Here is a 22,249-nt window from a genome sequence, read left to right on the forward strand (position 1 = left end):
GTAATAAGAAACTTTCTTATGGCATAACCACTAATCACTAACCAAGGAGTATTTTCCATACTTCACATTTTCAAATGAAGCGCACAATAAAGATTGTTTGAATATTGTAGAATCATGGCCAGAACCAGGCAACAACAAACAATATTCAAAAAATTCAATGATGAATCACGAACTACCTAGACGTTTAGTGCCGGTTGTTCGATAGATGGTTAACTCGACTCAACTAGAGTTTCCAGTGAATACGAACTGTCAAGCTGTTGTTCATTCATAGGTTAGGCGAAAACCACTAGTTTTTTTATTTAAAATGAAGGTTTAACTGATTAATATCTTGTTTATAACGTCAATGTTTTGTCGGAACGAAATTAAATAGTCTTATTTATGTTGTTTCTTGTGTTCGGAGAGGATTCTGAAATATTTAGGAACATAAAAGGATATATCTCATTAAACGTCCGGGCAGTTCGTGATTCATCATTGAATTTTTCGAATATTGGTTGTTCTATCTCTTCATAAACTTTTTAGGGTTTTCACTCCCAATCTCTGAAACAAAATCAATTAAAAATGAAATCAACGATTTGCTCCTGCGTAAATTCTTGCACTAATTTGTCAGGAGCAAATTAACTAGAAAAAATTGTTGCCTGACAATGAACTCAAAATAAATAACGTTGAAATTATAATTCTGTACAGAAACAGAGACTGCAGTCTCTGTTTCTGTGTGTTGACAATTAATGTCAAACAAAAACCACAATTCAGAAGATTTTCTAAAAAATAGATTTTTCGTCTGATGAAGGAGTCTGATATAGACTCCGAAACGTTACAGAATTATAATTTCAACGTTATTTATTTTGAGTTCATTGTCAGGCAACAATTTTTTCTAGTTAATTTGCTCCTGACAAATTAGTGCAAGAATTTACGCAGGAGCAAATCCTTGATTTCATTTTTAATTGATTTTGTTTCAGAGATTGGGAGTGAAAACCGTAAAAAGTTTATGAAGAGATGCAGAATCCTCCCAGAATAAATTTCAATCGATATTGGTTGTTCTAGCCATGATTTGGCAATATTCAAACAATCTTCATTGTGCGCTTCATTTGAAAATATAGAGTATGGGCACTACTTCTTGATTGGTGATAGTGGTTATGCCGAGGGTTATACCATAAGAAAGTTTCTTATTATATTACTTCATTGGGCCAGCCGAGGAGTAGGCCTGAGCATCCCTTCAATGAATCAATCACAAATTAATAAGGACCCGAAATCCAATTGAAAGATGCTTCGGTGTGTAGAAGCGTCGATTCCCAATATTATCATTAGGCTTGCGAGTAAATGTGAAAAGATGTGAAGGCATTGTAGTTTCAACTACAATTCTTCAAAATTACAAAGCCCGCTTTCAGATGTTGATTAAGTTGTGTGGCAAGAGATACTAATATTCTTCTCCCTGCGTGAAATTTGCACATCCTCTTCTTTTTTCCATCTCTATCTTTCTAATCATAATTTATCGCCGTCACTCATATAAACTATCCCAACACGAAAAGGATTTTAAAATTTTGAATTTGTTGGAGAGTGGTCGTAGAAATAACGATATTAATGGTTTTCGTCCTTTCAAACCATATATCTATTATATTCTATATCTATATCGATGATGAGGCAGAGAAAAGTGAAGCCAGCCCGTGGGAGGAGTCGACTTCTGCGCATGTGTAAAAATATTAAGAATAAAAATACCTGATTAGCTCTGTCCGTTTCTGCCTACTGGTACATGGTGAAATAAGTATGAAGTAAACATACACGCAATATTGAAACTATTATGAAACCGTAATATAAAACGAACTTGTTATTATGTCACTTTTGTGTTTACTGAAGGTCCGTTCGTTTGCATAAAAAGTGTAGCACTTTCCTATGTAGATGTAGATAAACTACACCTCCTCTACACTGGTGTAAATTCAATCTGCGAATACTAAAATCGAGTTTAGAAAAGTGCTACACTTTTAATGCAAACGAAAGGATCTTGAGTATGGACAATATCATTCCTATTCAGCACTTATTATTTCACATATCATAATAGGGCGAATAAAATAGAACTTATTTAGTTTGATCTCTTTTCGTTGATTCATCTGAAAGTTGAAAAAAAACATTCTCGATGAATTTAATATTCATTAACTTTCGCCTCATATAAAATTTCAAAATTTATTAAAGAATTTGAAAAGAATTATCATTCGAATTCATTCAATCATCCAACGTCAAAGATAAAAACAACCTAACCAATATCTCGATTGTCATTTTCGAATTTCTAATAGGGAACTCTAACGATTTGTCAAAATCAGCTGAGCGTTCGCTGTCGTGGGGCACACAAGCTTTTCTCTCCATTGATTCACATGCTGTTTTGGTCGAGTATTGTGTTTTGTGCATGTTTTTGGAAAAAATGTTTTTCCCTACGTTAGGTTAGAGTGATTAGACTATAACTTTCTAAGAAATGCCTCTTTACACTGATAATAAAAAGCTTTGTGTGCCCCACGGTAATGAAGGGTCAGCTGATTTTGACAAATCGTTAGAGTACTCTATTCGCGCATGCGTATAAGGGGATTCCTCCCAACAAATTGGCATCAGTTTTTGTCGTAGTCTAGAACGCGTGTTAACAATATTGGTAGAAGAGATATCAAAATTCATATTTGTGATGCCACACAGAACACTAATGTGGCCCATAAAAACAAACAAATCTATGAAACGACTAGTTAACTAATAACGTGCGTTCAAAAAAATTCGTCGTCAAGTAGGCTATGGAATTTTGAACTTGTCTAAACGTAATTCTTAGCTTGTGCCGAGGCTTGTGCTATACTATTTTCCAGGTGAACTGTCAATTTAGCATTTTGGATCGTTGTTGAATTAAAATTATCAGCAAATTATAAAGATGATTTTTACGGACGCATAAAAAGCTTCTACTGCTGAATCCTACATCAAAATTGGAGAGAAAATAGAAAGATAATGGAAATATTTTGTTCGGCTACTTCATAGTAGTATCCCAATGTTGCTGTAGATTATTATCAATTTTCCATAGTACTGTTTTGCGATATGTTGACGGAACAGGTATGTTCAAACAAAAAAGAAAGTGATCGACCAAAGAAAAAAACTCCAGAGTTCAGCAATAATGAAAATATGATGAAGAAGAACAAATCTCTGTTCGGGTATTATCTCAAGTGGCTTGAGTATATCTGTTGGAATATGCTACGATTTTGAAAAAAGACATCTATTTGTTTCCATAAAGACTGACATGTTATCAGAAAATTGAAAAGGTTGTGATTACCTACCCTTGTCAAAGGCAAAATGTGAGACCTATTTTCAACCGCCTCAGATTGCTTGGATTCTTGTCATCTTACTCGATGAAAGAAATGCTTTTCCCACGTTGGGTGAAATTTACAAGAAACCTTTTCTAAAAAGTGCCTTTCCACTTTCCGTACAAAATTACAATATAAGTATAGGCTCGAGTATAGGTTAATGTCATCATTGTTTACATTTTGAGAAGATGAAGTAATTCAAGAAAAGACATAGGTACGTTCAGCCACCGAACATCAACCTTCAAAATTTCATAGCCTGCTTAACGACGAATTTTTTTGAACGCACGTTAGTTTTGAAATCAATGGTTATTTTCTCTATGAACAACGCATAACCCATCTCAAACCATAGTTACAGTTAACCATAGGTTAGATAATCAATGAGTTAAACCACTAATGAACAAGCGGCCCTAAATAAATTCACTTACCTTGAATATGGTCGCTACCGTCTGATATATTGTAGATATTAGAACATCAGTGTTACCTACTATTTGAACGAGTGGACCAGAATTCTAAATAGCACGTCCTGAAACCCCGTCTTCTCACTTTTTCAATCACTTTCAGCATTTTTGTAATATTAATTGATATTAGTTCTGGCAACGGCGTTATGACATAACCGACATTTCTTGAGTGTCAACCTTACTCCATTCTAGTTACAAAAACTTAAGAAAATTATTTTATGGCCAACGGAGTGCTAAAATAAAAATGAATGAAGTACACAGATGTAGAATTTGCTTGAGAATGAGAAGTCTGTCATTCTTAGATTCTAAAGCCCGTTTGCAACAGCCGAGAATTCTCTAGATAATTTACTCGAGAATTCATGCGCCGTGAATACTTCACCGTTACATACGCACTTTCGGTAGAATTCTCTGTTCAGTTGCATAGAATAATCTCTGCCGTTTTCTTACTAAAATTTGGTAGATAATTCTGGGCTGTTACAAACGGGCTTAATAGAGACATTTGAAGCAAAATTAGATATTTCACTGAGCTCGATATTCTCCCTCTCTGTAATAATGTCCCAGAAATGCTGCACGAAGAAATTGTACAGAAAGAAGAAACCGTCGAATGTGAGATGAAAGAAAATTTATTTGTTTTGATTGGATAGAAATTCATTGAATATAAAGTTGAACGTGGAAAATATTCGATAAGGTCCGCGTTTCTGAAAATTCCTCCAAGCTCGCCCGACTGTTTATCGAACGGCAACGTTGATGGAATGAAAATACGTAACAACTCTGCTCTGAGGTAATGTTTATTTTCCTTCCGCATCGAAAAAAATTCGTTCAGATACTCTCGAATGCAAATTGGACCGCTTATTTCACTTTCTAATTTTAATCAACATGGGGACGATAGATCTCGTTCGTGTAAAGGAGGTTTCGCAAACATCATCGCCTAACCCCTCGTTCACATCGAAGTGCGAACGCCAACGAAGGTACATGTGGATAGAGATTCGGCAGCTTAAGCTCGGTCTAGACTTCTTTACCCTGCATTGTGTTCAAACGCGGTACATCAAAGGGATGTTTTTTTTACTGTAGACAGATGTCCATTCCATGTATTTATGTTCCAAGGTACAAACTGGCATGAGTGTAGTAAGTATCTACAAACCTCTCATCCAACGAAATTGAATCTGATATGGACGACAAATTGCTTCAAAACTAAATTACCATATTCGGTCGAATTTGCGTTCGAACTTCAGTTTGGACTAAGACTGCAAATGCTTATTATACCGTTTCAATCGTTTGGGTGAACAATGATTGAATTGTTAAACCACGTTTAGTTCATATAAAAATAGCTTCTAAGGAACATATACTCCATTCACATTTAATTTAGCAGTCGGTTGGCCATGAAATGATTTTCTCAAATTTCTGTAACCAGAACGGAGTAAGGTTGGCACTCATGAAACGTCGTTAATGTCATAATTTTCTATCACGAAAATGCAGAAAGTGGTTGAAAAAAGAGAATTCAGGTCCGCTCATTCAAATAGTTATACCCTCATATTTATATAATGTTTCATCTGGATCTAAGCCAGTTGTATTTCAGCTGAATATTTCCACCATCAGTAAGATTGTGAATGAAGAGGATGACAAAGAATTTCCTTCTATTTGGGGACCCAAAAAAGTGGCAGCATTTGAGAATTTTATGTTTGAGTGAATTAATGCGAAAAGTTTACTACAAGATTTTCGATTAATGTCATCGTCGAATAAGTTACCGAAAATTGATTTTTTTAGTTTTCATTTGACCTATACATTGTAAATGTCTTAAGGTACCAATAAACACCTTATTATTATTATATCAATGTATTAAGATGAACAGCCACAAATACGGGCCAGTTGTCCTGTTAATTGTTTATTCATATGAAATTTTTGTTCAAAGGTGAAGTTCATCTTGACTTGAAACTTCCTTTGATTCCTTTCCCTTATATTGATTGAAGATGATTTTTGTTGAAGAATTTAACATTCTTGTTCCTAATTATCTGTTAATTCCTTCGGCAGATACCCATTCCCAACCACATTTCATATTAGGGTTATTATTTTTGAAACCTACAACTGATGTAACGTATTCAAACTTTAGCCGAAGAAGATAACAAACATTAACTCTCTTCAAGCTAGTGCGTGTTATGATATTAAACTGATCTCTTTTATTTTCCATGCAAATAACTGGATTAGGTATGCCTTCAATCAGTTTGTATAAACTTCAATTATGTTCGTCACAAATTTTGCGAAGAGATTCGACATTGTGATAAAATACGTAATAACAGAAACTTTTTCGGGCAACATAGCGTTGATTAAAACCCAAAAATGTTTTGACAAGCTTTATAACCCCACATTTTCGTACTATACATAGTGAAATGTGTCAAATTTCCGTGGCTAACTGAGTGCTAAAATAAAAGTGAATGGAGTATAGCTTCCTATGCTTTATTGTCATACTGATTCCTTACTCTTGATATGCCTGCTTGTTGTATGCGTACAAAATTGTGTGCAGACTATTGGTGAAAAAAAATTAGAGAAAAAATTAGCCAAATTACAGAATTCATTTCCCAGATATCTTCAGGATTTTCCATGCCTAGAAACGGTACTTTCATGCAAATAATAAAAGTTTTTCGGGTGTGATTGAAATATAAGCATCAAAAAAAGGTTCATTCCTTCCTTCATTCGAATTTAGGGGTGCAGGAAACAAATCGCAGAAGTAGAATTATCAAAAGATGATTTGGATTTAGGTACAAAATCAGTTCAGCGGGTTGATGTCCTTTTCATCGAATTATAATTGGCAGAATCATTGGATGAGGGGCAAAATTTTTCAATTTTTAGCTGGAAAGATTGCTTTTTCCTGAAGTTTGATGCTTAAACTTTCTACAGAAATATTTTTATTCGAATCTTTAATTGTTCAGTCATATACCGAAAGGTATATGAAACAGATATACAGGGTGTGCCATCCATAACTTCCACCCCGAATTTTGAGCTTTGGGATGGAATAACGAAAAAACTCTCAGTCAAATTTTGTTGAAAGGGGGACAAATAAGGGTATTCAAATAACTCTCATTTTTTAATAGGGAAAAGGGGTCGAGCAGCACCCTGTTAGAAAGGCAATTCAATTTCCTGAATGAGTGTATATTTTTTTTTCCTCACTTTATTATTATACAGACTCAGTATTCCATCAGTAACTTTCACACGTCGAATTTGGATCTTTGAGATGGAAAAAACACTCGGAAGGGTCAAAAAATGAATTCGATATCACTACCCCTCTAGCCGATGGAATACTGAGTCACTCTGTATAATAATAAAACGATGAAAAAATATATACACTCATGCAGTAAATTGAATTGCCTTTCCAACAAGGTGCTGCTCGACTCCTTTTCCCTATTGAAGAATGAGAGCTGTTAGGGGTTGCGGCTAGAGGGGTAGTGATATCAAACTCATTTGAATACCCTTATTTGCTCCCTTTTAACAAAATTTGACCAGAATAAATTTCAATCGATATCTAAAATTTGACCTGTCTGAGCGTTTTTTCGTTATTCCATCGCAAAGTTCAAAATTTGGAGTGGAAAGTTATGGATGGCCCACCGCCACCCTGTATATCTTTCACTGTTCTAGTTATATCTTTGATTTATCTTGTCTTGTATAACTTGTTTCAATACTGGAAGTAATCTTAATTTCTGTACAAGATTAAAGCTATCCCGATTTTTAGTTTAGGTATGTACGGTTTAGTATGCTAAGTTCCATTCATTTACCGCAATGTATTTATATTTATCTAAGTAGGTGGAAGGATCTTGCAACAATTTTCAATCAGAAATATAAAATATGCACCGAAAAGCTCTGTAAAGTCACTGCTTCAAGTGCAAGACTGAAAAATTCCGTAGAATTAGCATACATACAAGAGAAATAGTCGCAATCCACCATGGATATTTCAGCAAGGAATGAAACGAATTTTAATACACACACACATGTGCCTCCAGGGCCGCAAGACATGGCGAGAAATTCAATTTCACGTTTCAGTGCTGTACACAGATGCTGAATATATTTTATGCTCATGCTACGAGGATAACATGTATTTGTGGTTTCTATTTTTTTTTTGGTTATCAATGAGGTTCCTGATAATATCGATATATAACGTAGAGTGATGGAAATAACTTGAAATTTGTACCATATATATATTCCACAGTAAATTTTTTTATGGAAAATATTTTTATAATTTAATACCACTAAATTTGCATGGAAAGTACAAGAGATCAGTCTTTAATACGTTTATTTTCGCAACAGATGAAAATTAATTTAGTGACACATAATAATGAAGACGGTTGAAGACTTTATATCAGTTGTTGAATTCAAAAAAATCATCCCAAAGATTGAATGTACCTGATGCAGTGGTAGGGAATGGGAATATCTCTCAAAGAAATAAATGGAGAATTACAATGTTGAATTCTTCAACAAAAATAATCTTGCATCGATGGATATCAAAATAGTGAAAGAGAATTCTAAGGAGAGAGGAACTTCACAAAAATTTTACACAAAATATTTATCAATCCCTTAAGACACTCACAATGTATAGGACAAGTCAAATGAAAAAAAAATTATGTTCTGGAAATACAGTATGATGACATTCAGTGAAAATCCTCAACACTCTAGTAACTTTTTTTATGGAAAATGCATTTCACGGTTTTTGTTTAATTGTATTTTATTGAACTTAACAGTGTCAGGCAGATGATCATACAATGTTATGGCCTGATATGTCAGAGAATTTTCATACGTGATTGCAGTATTGTATAATAACCGAGATAATAACTATATGAACCATAATAAATCTAAGCACACTGAACCCGACTTATCCGGGCCACTCATGATCTCTGACAGCAAAACAATCTCATATACATATAAATGAATAAATATACAGGGTGTTTCGAATGATTGTTCAGGCTTGCAGGACATTTTGTTGAATCTGAATCAGTGTTCGAAAAATGTCCTTACTATATTCGTTCAAGAGATACAATACATGACGTTTTATGTACTCTGTCAAAAAATTTCAATCAGCATAACATTTGAACGCCTGCATGGATCTTCATGGAAATTTCAGGGAATGAGTATGGGCCAGTGCCAAATATTTGCACATAATGACTTGTGGATAGCGCAGTTCCAGACTGAGAAAATTATATTCTTTATTCTACTTCTTGTTAAACACCCTGTTCATCAAATTTTTGAATTTGAAATTTTTCTCAGAATCTACAATAAATACTCATTCGAACAAGCCCATTAGGATCAATGGCACACTTCTCATCATCATCATATTTAGAATTTTCAATTTATAGTAAACAGGGACCTGTGAATCTCCGAATAATGCGTAAATTCATATTGAATCGATTGAAATTCTCAGTAACATGCTTTAAGGCAGCGTTTCTCAACCAGCGGCGCGCACCCCTAGGAGGGTGCTAGCATACCAAAGGGAAAAATATTATCTGAAAATATTAATAACTGACTGAAATCAGGCACACACATACAAAGGAAATACATTTCGATGTCTTTTACACTTTCGCACAGAAATTCTTTTATACCCCTTTCCCCATCAATTTTCGTATGTGATTTGTTCTCGAAAAAATCCCCATTTCTTTTTGACACTTGCTAGCTCTTGCATTGAATGTGCTACAGCTTTCATTAGACTTTCTTTCTAGTCCATTATTTATCTTCTCACATGCAGCTGGAATCTACTTGTAGCTTCAGATATAATTTATTTTCAATGCTATGTGAAAGATCATAGAAGAAATTAGTTCACTCTGAATTCAACCCATTTCAAAATTTAAGTGGCTCATGCTAAGAATTTTGGCATTTCAAACCATTGTCAGGTAATTACTGAATGAGAAAAATACGTGGTAGTGGTAGATTGTTGTGTTTTCATAAATTTTCAATACGAGAATGATCGAAGACTGAATATACTGATATGTTGTTACTTTATGGATTTTGCAAGAGCAATGGTCGTGAAGCTGCTAGGCAATATCGAAGGCTACATCCGTGTTTCACTTACTCGAAGAAACAATTCTTCAAGTGACATGTAGATATCTGCAATAAGTATCATTTGCAGTCTCATATTTTAAGAACTTTTTTCTTAAAATTGTGAGGAATCTCTACTCCTCATTTTCCCTAAATGAAATTTAAAAAATCTAATGGGTTGTAATGCACTGCGGGGGGTCTTCAAAAGCTTTTCTCGGAGATTCATTTAAAATCCTCTAGTGTCGGAAATTATTCAATTTTGTTGTTCAATTGGTTGCGAAAAGTAGAATGTTTCAAAACTCCAATGAGTTTTAAAAAGTGTCACTTTATATGTGAAATTTAGAAAAACTTACTTACATCGAATGTGTTCGATACTGTTGGATATATTGAAGTTTTCACAATATCAAGTTTACTATACTAATGAGCGTCCCTCAATTCTAATTACCACTTCCTGATACTCTGTCTATGCTTTTTTTCAGAACTTTTGGTTGTATTAATCAGAGACTCTGGTAGTCTGGTATCAATGAATATTAGCAAAGATATTGTTGATATTAGTTGTGGCAACGTAGGGTTGACATTAACGACATTTAATTAGGACCAACCTTACTCCGTTCTATTTACAAAAACTTAAGAAAATTATTTCATGGCCAACCGAGTGCCAAAATAAAAGTGAATGGAGTAAACATACAGAATTAGAGAAAATATGGGACATATGCCATTGTCATCGTCTGAGTTTCGATATGGATTATCGAGTATTACTCAGTACTCGACTCGTACTCAGAAGAGTCAGAAGCGTCTGCCAGTATTAAATAAGGGTCCATCAATTCCAAACATTTTTCCATCGGAGAAAGAGCTGTGTTGCTCTGAGGAGGCCAAATGAGACCGAAACCATGGTCAGCATCTGCTCTTCTTCGGCGGAATGTTCTCCATTTAGTATTCCTGACGATGGCAAATTGGCTAGTGCAATTCACTGATATCGGCGGGTGGTATGCATCTGAATTCAATTCTTATAATACTATGTTCTAATTTTTGTTGCCGAGCTTTTTCTGAAAATGATCAGTACTCCAGAACTCTTTCTTCGTCAATGAAAAATAGCATCAGTACTCATTTTTTCTAAAAAGATGGCGTCGCGTGAATTGAGCGCCACTACTTGATTTGATTATTTTTTTCATTATAATAGAATCCACGATTTGGCGTAACTATTCAAAATTTGTATCAGGAACTCCTGAACTCTACCCATGAACTCAAAAAAATTGTGATTTTCAAGAAAGTCGGCGCCAACTTCAGCATGACTTATTATCATAAAGCACTCATCATTTTCGGATTATGAGGTAATTTTTCATAAAATATTCGCGTTTAGTAAATTGTAAAAAGACGTTAAAAAAGTATATATTTCATTTTTGTCTGATAAGTCTAGAACTCTGTGGCGAATTGTTGGAGACTTGCAGTAGGTACAGGGAGGTTGGCCGCATCGCCGTCGGTGTCATATTGGTGTACGGGGTTGGCTGCTATCGGTAGATTGCGAAGTAGCTCATGCTTTTGGCCATTACTTCATTATTCCAGCGATTATCAAACGGCAATTCCCTACACGTAGGTATAGGCGGCACGTATGGCAATATGATTTCTTATCCATGCACTGCTTTTGAGGTGTGCACAGTCCTAGACCATATGCCAATTAAAAAATGCACGGGTCCCGATATGCCTATTAAAGAAGGACAATATACTTCTTGTTATTTTGTGTTAAACGATGAACAGTTTTGTCACTCTGGCAAGTTTCCACAAATTCCAAAAAAATTTTCTCGCCACTTATTCGGTATTTCGAATAAATGGAATACGAAATCTTAGAATACATTTCTACACACACAAAAAAGATAAAAATAGTCTTATGTCCATGAACCGCACCCTCGACCGCACCCTTTCCAAAAAAAAATCCATTCGAGTCAGAAATGGAAACCATTTTTACGATGTATGATAATTAGAACAGAGTCACATAAATGAACAATTCGAAATGAAATATTTCTGGGACAAATTATTTTTAAATCATGATAACTATAATAAATTGGAACAGAGGAAATAAATGAAGTGTTAAATTTGAATTGTAATAAATATGGCTTGACTAAACTTTCTCCTTCGTCCAAGAATTGTCCAGATAACCGTCTTATTAAATTAATTGTTTCAAATTTGTAGTCTATCTAATTCTCCCCATCCATAATCTCCCCTGTTATTAATATAGACTGTATACACTATATTTTTCATGGTTCTTCGGACGTAGTAGTCCATAGGTTTCAAATCTGATGGCTAATCCATCTTCTAGGAAATTGCTCATTTAGCCATTCCCTAACATTCCTACCGTAATGAGTAGGGACAAATCATCCATTTTCGCCATTATCAAGGAAATTAGAGTAACTTCCTGAATGTAATTACTTTCAGCTACAAGTAATAGAACATACCACTAAATTACCTGCTGTAAAACAGATAACGCAAAAAAAACCACAGTCAGCTGCATTCCGCATAAATGAGTAGGTAATGATAAAATTTTCATTTACTGTCCCATCACTTCCGGAAAAAATGGAAAATAATTGGGTCCTTACAGGCTCAGCACTGTTAATTTTCAATCTGTTCAAAAATCTGGGTGTTGAGATTTTTGGCAATTACTTAAAAGTGGACTGTTACCAAATGATTGAGTTGGAGATGGTAAAATAAAATCTTTATTGTATATCAAACACGTCACATAATAAATAGACACTCGCATGAAGTAAAATTATATACAACATCTAAACAGAGTGAACCTATTTACAATTATTGAGAAGTTATTGAGAGAATTTGAGAGTAATGTTTCAACGAGAAAATCAACGTTGTATTTGCTTGAGAGAAAGAGCAGGTTGAGTGAATATCATGTATCGAGTAACAAGATCAATCATTATGTGTTTAGGCTGAAGGACTTTGGTCGATGGCCTTTGACTGTGGTCAATAAATTACAGTTACTACTATTATGTGTTTGATAAGAATTGAGATAGATTTGCATCAAAACGTGTTTATGTATTTTGAGTTGCATAATAATTGAGCTTGATAGTTATGGATTGATGTGAGTGTTATCATGCAAGCACAACGTTTGCAGTGATAGAGTTTACGATTTCATAAACTGTCTCGCTATCAGAAAAACAGAAGGTTGCAGTGACAACTTGAGAAGTTAGAGATATGTAATGTAGTGAGACAGGTGTAATGAGACAGGATGAGAGAGATGATTACCAACGCTTACAGGAATAGCAAATCTATTAGAAAAGCAGAAGGTGTTTTATGAGAGTACATAAATTGATGTGAGTTGTGTTACAAATGCAATGTAGAGAAATGAAATATTGTAAACGTAGAAAGAATTAATGAATAGTATTCATAATTGAGGTGAAACAAGAAGAGCAGTTCATAACGTTAGAGAAAGAAATAAGGTATCATAAGTTTCAGGTAATAGAGACATGCAAAAGTGTATAATAAATTATACTTATTGAGTTGAAATCAGGTTGGACCTCCTCGAGCGTTATCACAAACCAGTCTGTCCAAGAGAGTTGATTGAGTGTATTCCATTATTCAGAGTTCTGAGTGTGGTGAGATGGATTTCGATCTGGTCTATGAGAAGCCTTCGAAGTGTCCAACTTGAGCGTAGAGGTACCTGAAACTTAAGAGGCCTGAGAAGTCTGATCGTAAGAGGTGTAAAGTTAATCTGAGGTGACATGTATACAAAATGAGAGTGAATACAAGTATATAAGCTTCTAATAGAGTGGTGTGAAATGTGAACTTGATGCTAAAATTAGAGAAATTAAAATGTGAGTGATTGTCGAGGTGATGTGATTCACAGTGAATGAAATATCGATGCATTTTGAGAAGGTTGAAGCGGTTAGATACATTGAGCACGTGGTTGATTGAGAGATTTGGAGAAAATTGAGAAAATATACATGCAAATATGATAGAGAGATGTAGAGCAGAATATTTCGAATGTAATAGTGAGAAAATGCATAGCGATGGAGTGAATGTTGAGAGGAAAATTATGTAGAATGATATTCTAACATGACACATGCAAAAAAATGATTACATTTTTTGTTGAGTGAAAAAGTACTGTACCTTTTTGAGATGTTGATCGATTGATAATTATAATATAAAATGATATTATTAGATTTGAGCTGACTGAAAAAGTTGAGAGTGCACTAAAAAATCACGTTAAGAATTTAGACCAAGTTCCAATTCACTTGAGCGAACGAAGAATCTAGAGGAGAATGAATTAAATTGAGCAGATTCAACAGGTTCCACCGGTTTTTTTGAACAGCTGATTGACAGCGATTTAAAGGTTACGTTCACAGAAGCATGTAACGATAAACGTAGTCACTGTGTTGCTAGAGATGTGCACCAAGTGATAGAGTTAGGTTAAAAATTACTCCAATTTTTAACACAATCCATTCAATTCATTATTATTATCGGAACACTCAGTCTTATATAAATATGAATATTCGTTAAAAAAGCAATCTGTAGGTATTTCGGGAAATGATCCATGTCGTTATAAAACACCCTCCAAAAAAACTTGTTACTTGATTTTCATTAGAACTAATTTCCATTTTCAGTTCTGAAAATGTCTTCCCCTTTGCTCCGAACACTTCATCAGACGTTCATAGATATTTAACACAAAGAATTCTTCAAGTTAGGTCATTGGGAAAAATCACAGAGTATAATAAAACCGAGAATAAAACACAATCTTGGAAAACACTCATGTTTGGTATTGAAGGAGCGGATCCTGATAAAGATTCCTCGAGTAACTAAGGTTTCTACAGCTGTTCTACCATTTATCAGAATTCAAGTCATCTATAAAAGGCCAGATTCTATGAGTTTTATCAATGAATTGGTTGAGAAATCACTGATAATGCTAGCCATGCTAGGAGGGTAAAAATCTTCAATATTCTAGATAATGCCAATCTGTAGGAAACAAATGATGTTGTCTTTCAAAATCATGTCTGCTGTATGAGCTATATGATCTGAGTAATAAAAATTACTCAAATCAAGAAGTGAAAAATATCTTCTTCTTCTCTCAATGTTGATGACTAAATCTTCTTCGCACCATCTCAGTCTGCCCCGCCAGATTACAGAAAATCTGCCGACAATAAGTGCCAGTTGGAACGAAAATCCACGTTCCGATGGTGTGAAGAGGTATTAGCAACCAGCATTAAGAGCATGTTCTTTTATGACTTTTACATACCAATGTAGTTCTCTTTCAAATAAGAAGTTTTCCTTTTGAAGTACCTGGTTGTGAAATCGCTTCACCAATTTCTTTGTGGAAGTTGTTTTTTACTTCTTGATTTGAGTAATTTTATTTATCATACAGATCATACCGCTCTCTGAATTCGCCAACAAGCGAAATGAGCCTGTCTTCCGTCATTCGCATTACAGAACTAATTACGAGAGCGCTATTTATCAGGTATACTCGTTTCCCCTTAGTAATGAACTGACGTCACCAGTCATAAGTACAACATCGTTGCCAGACTGTCAAAATAATAATAAATTCTAATTCTGACATTACTGCCCTCCTAAGCCAAAAAGGGGTATCTCAAATTTCCTTGTTTTGAGATATGGGGAGTTTTAATGAATTTTAAAACCTCACCTATGAACATTTGAAATTGGGATTTTTGAAAGTCTTCATGCATTGCGGTGAATGAGAGAACCTCTATTTCTCTGAGGAAGTGGATTAAATATAACTCAAAGTCTCCTTATATGAAGGAATAAGAAATTCAGTGAAATTTGAGATACGTCTTTTTAGCTTAGGAGGGCAGATTAGTTATAACGAATTTTCATGAGGATTGAAAATTTTGAGATTTCATTTCGTTTTATTTCGAAAGATTGATGAATATGAACTATGAATATATCAATATAAATATGTTACTTCAATTGCTCCTTTTTTAAATGAGTTTTTACTGGGTTACTGAATGAGCATCATTAATGGAGGATAACGAGAGGAGAACAGTTTGTAACACATAGAAGAAAATTAACGGACGTAGCCCTATTAAATTCTAAAGTCCACACTATGCCGAACGACATCATTCGACCTGTGTCGAGCGGAAAAGTCGAAAGAGTGTGGACGTGAGTCGAAACGAATCTAATCGTCCAAAAGTCGAATCGAATCATGTCGCTTCCAACCCGAATCAGCGCGGTCCCGCTCAAAGAAAGTCGAACCGAATGAGGTCAAAATTCATAGTGTGGACGTGTCGGATGGGATTCAGATCAGTCGACACCTTGACGAAGACGATCTCGGAAGGATCAGTGGTCTTAATGCCAATGAATAAATATACTACAAAGTAGGTACAACATCGCCCTGAAATATTTTTTTTTAGTCAAAATCGTTCGATAACTCTCATCCGTGTGTATTTGAGAGTGATCTACAATGCCCAGAACACATATTTGAAAATTTTGAACCCTCAATGTGGAGGGTTTGTTCACAAATCTGACCATTGTGAGCCGTTCCTATACTCTAAGTTGAGTTCGACTTCATCTAGGAGAAGATCCTTCATGAAATCGCTGGCCCCAGGGGGGGATCTCACCCAAAATCTACGAAGACATGACGTCGCTGACAACCTGCAACTTAGATTATTACTGCAGTAGATGCTGCTAAAACACCGTCATCATCGATATTGTTTTCCAAAATCCAACTTCTGCTCACATTCAATGCTCGAACACATCTGAGACGAATCGTTCTTCGCCATTCGGGACGTATACACTGCAAAACCAGTCTGGACGCTATGTCGAGTCAAACGTAGCAAACCGAATGTGTAGATCGAATGATGTTGTTCGGCAAAGTGTGGACGCGACTTTAGAGTTCAATGCGAAGCCCTCGAAAAAAATATTAACCAAGCTTTTGGCCATCATCAGAATAAAAATGTGCAAAGATGAATAACCCTAAATGTTCTGCTGTCATCTGTTTGGTGGTTCCCTTGATTTATGATTTTGGTTTTCCGCCGTATTGATAAGGGCTGAAAGCCTTGATACCAGTTTTTAAAAGCAACTATGTTCATATGATATAATGAGCAACTATTTTCAAGTATTAATATATAGAATAAGCAAGAAAGAGGCATTTCCGAGGGCATTTCTGAGAAAGTTGTAGTATTATCACTCTAATCTAACGTCGGGAAGAACATTTTATCCAAAACATGCACAAAATGCAATACTCGACTTAAACAATGGAGGGAAAAGCTTGTGTGCCCCACGGCAACTAACGCTTAACTGATTTTGACAAATCGTTACAGTTCCCTATATTCAAAAATGTCACTTTCATCTGCACTCCCTTCCTTTCATATTTCCATATCTCTGGTGGTATATCTTGCTTATCAAATAGTATTTTCTGATTCTACAAATGTTTAATTTATTCTTCTATGTTGGCCCATCGAGTGGCCCATAGTTCGGAGGTTATATTTCCCAGTGCTTCCTTCTATACAATGAGGAAATTTTTATAGAATTTCCACATGATCTCTGTAGTATTTTTTCATTATACTCCATATTTACGTTCGATGGGATTGAAAATACAATGGTATGGTGGAAGGCGAAGCATATCATGCACATACGGTTCCTAAGTAATAACCTTGTGTTCGGTTCGTGTTTATTTCTGTAACATAATAATATAAATAAGAACAATACCTATAAATTTTGATCTCATTACCTATTCACTATACCAACAACTCCATTCTCAAATGGGTTAAAAAAAAAAGAAATACTCTCTCATCATCCTCCGCTTATCAATTAATCACCTTTATGAATTTAGGACCAGAATACAAATTCTGCACAAATAATATCTTACAACCATTAGCCAATCCAATCATGGAGTTCATTTTGTATAGACACATTGATATGTTTCCCTAAAACATATACGAATTTATAAAAAGTTAACATTCATCGCGGGAGGTTAAATAATTACTATTTTTGTACATATAATATTGTACAAGAGCCCGCAACAGCCGGGCGCACATCATTTCATAAATCCTGAAAATTTGTCTGCACACGCCACCAACACAGGTAAGAACGATGGTTGACTATGTAGTTTGGGTAGTTGTTACTTTGCAAGGTAACAGTTAATGAAGATGTAAAAAACACCACCTCATTTACGTTAAAGTATAAAGGTCAGTTTTTTGATATTTCCTTTAAAATAATATAATAATAACTCGTCATCCATTGCCGGACACTTGGACACTTAGTATGGACACTCCCAAACTCTGAAAAATTTTACCTACTTTAACTTACCTTAGAGTATAAAAGCTGAATTTTATATATGTCACTTGTGGAACTATCAAAAGAAGATACTCCAGTAGACGGACAGTTTTATGGTTTTTACATCGCGAGTACGCCGTAAGTGCCAGTGCAAGGCAGAATATATTCAGGCTGACTCAAGTCAAGGCCTCTGGCAAGATGTAAAAACTATGAAAACTGTCCGTCTACTGGGGCAACTTATTGTGATAGTCCCTCGGGTAGTCCACCAAGTAACATATATAAAATTCAGGTTTTATACTATAACGTAAGTTCCTAAAGCTTTCAGAGTTTCGAGGTGTCCGGCAAGGGGATGAAACCATACTAAGTGTCCGGCAATGGATGACTTCATTTTGAATATTATTCTGAAGTTAATATCAAAAAACCTACCTTTAACGTAAAGAGGTGTTGTTTTTCACATCTACCTGTTATCTTGGAAATTAACCACTACCTAAACTACATAATCGACCATCGTTCTTACCTGTGTTGGTGACGTGTGTTAAGAAACTTTCAGGTTCTATGAAAGAATGTGCGCCTGGCTGTTGCGGGCTCTTGCTCTAATATATCAGATTGTATACAGCAGTTTGCTAAAAGTTATCGATATCAACAAGTGATTCGGTATGTTTTATTTTATATGCTCTCAGGGAATTATTCATCACCGTTTAGACAGGTTGCAATAGCCGAGAATTTCTCTTTCATGCGCTGTGAATTCTTTACTGTTACATGCGCACTTTCGGTTGAATTCACTGTTCAGTTGCATACAAAATAATCTTGGTTTTCTTACCAAAATTTGGTAGAGGCTGTTACAAACGGGCTTCAGAAACAATATGGAGAAGAGGAGAAGAATCCATTCTCTTATTCTCAAGGCAGCAGCAACTTACTGTAAGAGATAAGTTATGAAACTTTTGGAGACATTTTAAACAGAAGAACAGCCAGAACCAATGTTTATGGAGCTCTTTGACCAAAAAAAAAAACGTTTGAAATAGTGCACCGGCAACGTAGCGCACTTTTGCCTACTGAAATTCCGTGAAATTGTCTGCTTTTGTGCTTACTACAACTTTGTTACTGTTAGCATAACTGATATGCCGTTCATGACATCATTTCATTGCTTCGGGAAATATACTATAAGAATAAATTCGAGTTCCGTTCTGCCATGTTCCGTTGCCGGCCGGTACGGTACGCGTATTAGCATTGTTTGCTATGCTGCAACGCATACATGGTGTTGCAACGCGGTAAAGAATGACTCAAGACTGAACCAGTGCTCTCTCCATCCAGACGTACCTTATCACAACTCAGCGCAGGTAGGTGTTCAGACATGGTAACTATTGTAATATGGAAAGAGACCCATTCTCGAGGCATTGTTTACCGCCTTAAAACCATGGAGGTGGCAAAAACTCCATGGTTAAAACTCAATATTGAGCGCTTATGCAGGCCACTCACAAGGCGTTTTTTCGGGACTTTCGGGTAGCCAGAAATATCCAGAAAAAGTTACCCTGTGTGACCGACCGGCAGCAACTTTCGACTTCCCCGACAGCTCAGGACTTTTTCTACTCGGGCGCTCGATCTCAATTGGTTAAATTTTTTCGTGGTACTGACAGTCGATACCCGAATATTAAAAAAATTGGTAATCCTGAGCAGCTTTGCGGAAGTTACTGAATTTCTAAAGAAATTCATCGAATAATAAACGCAGAAAATTTTGAACACATTAGTAAAATATCATCTAAAAATAAAACGGTTGATATAGCCTTGAAAAATTCAACGAATCATTATTATGACACACCCTGCCTTCAATTTTATTCATGTTTCAAAAAATAGCTCACTATTCAGACAACATCAGTGAGCCGAAGAAAAATTAGACGTGATGGTGTATCATGCTGTGCAAAACATATTCATGCTAAGAAGGCCATTCAAGAAAGAAATGCCAAACAATTCTAAAAGGCAAAATCTTTGAATGAAAATATTTATCTTAATCAACCATTCACTACATATTATTTTTTATTATATTTTAGTGTGACCTATTATTTTTGGTTATAGAATATTCTTATTTCTTTATGAAAGCGAACTGTGAAATTACGATAGAAAACAAATTTGAACGTGGTTGGTACTGTAACGAGGTAAACAATGTCTCGGGAATAGCGGCGTATCCATATTACAATAGTTACTACGTCTGAACACCTGCTTATGCTAAGTCTGGGTAGAGAGAGCATTGTTTCAGTCATTCTTCACCGCGTTGCAACACCATGTATGTGTTGCAGCATAGTAAACAAGTCCAATACGCGGGATAGCGTTTATGGTGCTAAATAATTTGATGGAGAGGATTTTGGAAGTTGATTAATTTATTGTTACAATTATCTGTAAATCATTGGATTTGATGATTAATTTGAATGTTTTTTATAGAAATATGAGTATAAAGTATTGAAAGAGTAACTTTTTGGAAGACTGTCATGAGTCTTTTCTATCAATTCCAAGTTTTTCAGGGATAAATAACTCAAGTTATAATAATAATAATTTATTGAATCCTTTGAGACATTAGGAGGACAAGAAGAGGCAACATAAATAGCATTAAACATTAATTAATTATCCACAGAGGAGACAGAAAAAGGAAATCAAGAAATTAAAGGGAAAAAAATAACAATGATAAACGGTTTTCACCCAAAATAACGTTGAATTAGGACAGTACAAAAAAAAACATTAAAAACTACCTAGTGTGATATCACTCTACAACTGAATTCAAATATTCGCTTCTACTATAAAAGCACTGTTCTAAAAGAATTTTTTTGATTTCTTTCTTGAAGCTTGAAAACTTCAACGTTTTAAATCTATCAGGCAGATGATTGTAGAATTTTATGCCACTATACATAGGAGAATACTCAAATTTGCTCGTTCTATGTTTGAGTTGGAATGCAAATGATTTCTTTTTGCCTAGTATTTTATTCATGAAATTGGAAACACTTTTTTTCCTCGTTTTTATCAACTTGTAAACCTAAAAATTTCACACAATCTGAGTACTTTAGGCTCCCACGAGGAAGCTCGAGCATGAGCCGGTCGTTGGTGTCACGCAAGTGGAAGTGTACGAGATCAGTTTTATTCACGTTGAGTATGAGACCATTCCTATAACACCAGTCCGAAAAATATTCAACCAGTATCTTGCATCGCGACTTGAACTCTGACAAATTGGATGCTGTCACCAGGAATGACACATCGTCAACAAAAAATACCATCATAATATAGATGAAAAAAATTATAAGATACGACCTAATTTAATCCGGCAAATCATTAATAAACAGTAAAAACAACAGCGGACCCAATACCGATCCCTGAGGTATACCCATTTCTAAAGGATACTCCTCAGAGTCCCGCTGACTCACACAGACGTGTGAAAAAAAAATTAATGTTGGAGAGGGGCTGCACCGTGCATGAAGAAGATCGCTTAACACCAAAATGTTCGGTATTGCTGGAAGCAGCGATGCTTGAGAAGTACCTTCCGAAAGTTTCAGCTACCTCTTCAGGATCAGAAAAAACCCGGCTGTCCACATTCTTTAGTTAGCACTTCCGAAGAATAAAAAAAAAGTTCGATTAAGCTACAACAGCAATATACTTATATTGGAGTAATAAAAAAATGTGACTAGAAAAGATTTTCAAAACATCGTCCATTTTTTTGCGGAGAAGAATATAACCTATGTGTTTCTACATTAGACCTCACATTTTTGGAAACATTAACTTGAATTTCCCGGCATACTCCTCGAATTCTTACTTTTAATTATTTTGCATCTCGCGGTTGTGTTTTATTCACAACCGACGTTTAATGTTCCCAAAGGTGCAAACCTGAAGATGTGCAGTCTGGAGAGCGGGGAGGCCATTCAAACGAGGCCCCCTTATATCAATAATTTATTCTTGACAATGATCTGTGCCATTGCTCCTGAAAATTCAAAATCACGTACTAACAAAAAATTTCAACTGTAGATAAGATATGTCATTTTTGAAAATGCAATCGAATTACCCTTAAAACATTCAACCGCCTTTCTTTTAAGAATTGCTGCTATCACTCTCATAGGGTCGATACAAATTGTTTGGAACCAACCGTATAAAATGTCCGCCCAGGAACCTAAGTTTACCTTTTTCTGCTTTTGCATGTGGACATTAAAGGTGATACTTTCTCTAATTGACACACTGTATATCTATTATCATCATAAC

The 22,249-nt window shown here is 35.2% G+C and overlaps 1 protein-coding gene across 30 annotated transcripts in view; it reads left to right on the forward strand.

Moving 5' to 3' along the window:
• The window catches only part of LOC123316081 (collagen alpha chain CG42342), a 404,706-nt gene that overhangs the window by 199,914 nt on the left and 182,543 nt on the right, over positions 1-22,249 (forward strand). The gene's annotated exons all lie outside the window — the stretch shown is intronic.

This window comes from Coccinella septempunctata, chromosome 6, assembly GCF_907165205.1.
Source record: "Coccinella septempunctata chromosome 6, icCocSept1.1, whole genome shotgun sequence".
Lineage (NCBI taxonomy): Eukaryota > Metazoa > Arthropoda > Insecta > Coleoptera > Coccinellidae > Coccinella > Coccinella septempunctata.